This window comes from Tupaia chinensis, unplaced genomic scaffold (genome assembly GCF_000334495.1).
Source record: "Tupaia chinensis unplaced genomic scaffold, TupChi_1.0 Scaffold000013_1, whole genome shotgun sequence".
Taxonomy (NCBI): domain Eukaryota; kingdom Metazoa; phylum Chordata; class Mammalia; order Scandentia; family Tupaiidae; genus Tupaia; species Tupaia belangeri.
Window position 1 is genome coordinate 116,182 of NW_006159443.1, and position 2,583 is coordinate 118,764.

Sequence of the window (2,583 nt, forward strand, 5' to 3'; positions counted from 1 at the left end):
GAGGAAATAGCTTTAGTCTCTCTTCTTTTTCTTTTAAAGATACTAATCTTATTGGGTTAGGGTCCTACTCTTGTGACCTCACTTACCTTAATTACCTCATAATGACACTGTCTCCAAATATAGTCACAGTGGGGGTTAGACTTCAACATAATGAACTTTGAGGTGACACAATTAATATATAGTAGAATGTTTTTCTTTCTAAGACACTCAAGCAAATATCATGCTGTTCTTCCAAAAGCTAGACTAATATTTGGTCTGAACAGGGAAACTTAAATATTTACACTGGTCTGAAATAGATAGTATTGTTTTTTTGCTTTCTTAAAAACAATACTATAGGACCAGCAGATGGCATGGTAGTTAGGGTGCTGGACTCCCACATGGCTAACCATGGTTCAGGTCCTGGACAGACCTGACAGCTTTCCTTCTCACATTCTCTCTCTCTCTCTCTCTCTCTCTCTCTCTGGGGAGTGCACATGCCCTATAGCAAATTTTAAAATAGTAATAGTAATGAAATTAAATAAATAATTCTTTTAAGAAATATAAATAAATAAAAACAGTACCCTAATCTTTAAAAGTAAACGTTTGTATTATCATTGATCTCCTCTGTATTTTGTTTTGTTTTGTTTTTCTAACTGTAATAATTGCCAATTTTATTCCGCTGGCTAAGAGAGTCAGAGGTAATTTGAGGTTTACAAGTCTTTTCTATAGTTCTTTCATCAAGAGTTTAGGTGCCCCCATTGCCTTTATAAGCTGGTTGCAGATTATTTTACTTTAAATTATTAAAAGAAAAACCTCTTTGAATGTGACCTGTGTTCATTTAAAAATACATATAAGTGGAAAGTAAAAAAAAAAAAAAAAAAGAAAGAAAAGAAACTTTAAACCACAAGTATGGTTAAGTTTTGAAATATATATATATATATATATATATATATATACACACACACACACACACACACACACAATTTGGAATTTTATCTATGTGAGCTGATACTAAGTATACTGCTTTATAATCTATTATGTTTTACATTACATTATGGAATGAGCATATTTCCATGCATATGTGTAAAACTACCCAGTTGAAAAATAGACCTGGAAAATGGGCCAGAATCCAAAAAGTTGCCTGTAACAAGGAAACTACCCAAAACAAAATTCCACTGGATGATTAAAAGTAAAATTAAGGTCAAAGATACATCAGAAAATGCTAACAGAAAGAAAGCAGGGGCCATATTTTAGTGTCAGACAAAAAAGAACTCAAGTCCTAAAGCACACTGGATGCCAATGACTGCGTGAATGTCTTTGCTTCCAAAGCATCATCACGAACTTGTTTCTTACTTCCTTTATCCATTCCCTAAGCCTTTACAACTGTCTACTCCTCTTAGCATTTCTTCAGGGTCCAAATACCTAATGGGAATGTCCTCTTTCAATCTGCCTGGGCCGAGTTGGCCCTGCTCTAAGGTTTCCTTCTGCTTCCTGGTTAACGCCTTCTTCGAAAGGCTGAGGGCTTCCTTCTGCCTTTTGTGGTACATTTTCCAAAGGGCAGTCTTCCTCTACCTTTGGCATGTTCTGTGGTTTTCCTTCACCTTCTTCACAAGATTTTTGCATGTTGAGTATTTTTTATTATTTCCTTTTCAAATAAATTAATCCTGCAGGAATCCAGGGGATTTTCTTTCCTCTGCCCTCACCTTGATTTGTGTTGCACCCAAAAGACCCAGAGTCCTGAAAGGATCTGGGGCACTTTTCTCCTCTGGCAATAGAGAGCTGCTACCCGGTACAGTAAGGACTTATGCACATGTCGACTCCTTATTATTATTTTTTTCTTAAATTGTCTGTTGTATCCAGTCTTAAAGTATACTTGGGTATTTTCTTCTTCCTCAGTCTTTTTTTTATTTTTTTAAATTTTTGAAAGTTTTTTACCACAGGGCACATGTGCTCACCAAAGAGAGAGACAGTAAGAGGGAAAGTGAGAAATCATCCCCCGGGGGGAATGGCCACACTGCATTCTTCTCCTGAGACTTTGGGCATGCATGTACATGCACAGCATGATTTTTAAGCTGCCAGGTCAAGACTCGAACCACAGTCGGCCATGTGGGAGTCCAGTCCCTTAACCACCACACCACCTGCTAGCCCTTTTTCCTCAATCTTAATTTAACCTGCCCTCTTGATCAGTAGGACAGATAGCCTACTAAGCATATTTTTGTAAGCTTCAATAATGTCCATTCTGTTCCTTCTCAAAAATTCATCATCCTGATCTAAACTGTGTTCCATTAAATGCAGTATTTTTCTTTGGCTTTGTCCATGTAGCCAGATTGTGAATTCTTCCCCTTCTTAATTAATTAAATTACCTGGAGGAAACTACCAGTTTTCTCCTTTCATTTTCTATAAAATGGACTCCAGAGAGAATTGGATATGATATTCAGAGCCCAAAGGATGGTTATATGTCACTTTTTTCTTGAAGAATTATTTAATTTCATTTTTTTTTTTTTAATTTTCTACAGGGCACAGGCATTCACCAGAGAGAGACAGAGATTGAGAAAGAAAAAGTGAAAAAGCAAGCCACCAGATCTGGGACTCAATCCATGGTCG

At 36.6% G+C, this 2,583-nt stretch overlaps 1 protein-coding gene and 1 pseudogene across 1 annotated transcript in view; one reads left to right on the top strand and one right to left on the bottom strand.

Annotated features, from left to right (window-relative positions):
- Window positions 1-2,583, top strand: part of OBI1 (ORC ubiquitin ligase 1) — a 51,384-nt gene that overhangs the window by 26,964 nt on the left and 21,837 nt on the right. The gene's annotated exons all lie outside the window — the stretch shown is intronic.
- On the bottom strand, window positions 1,018-1,896 carry LOC102482136 (transcription elongation factor A protein-like 8; annotated as a pseudogene).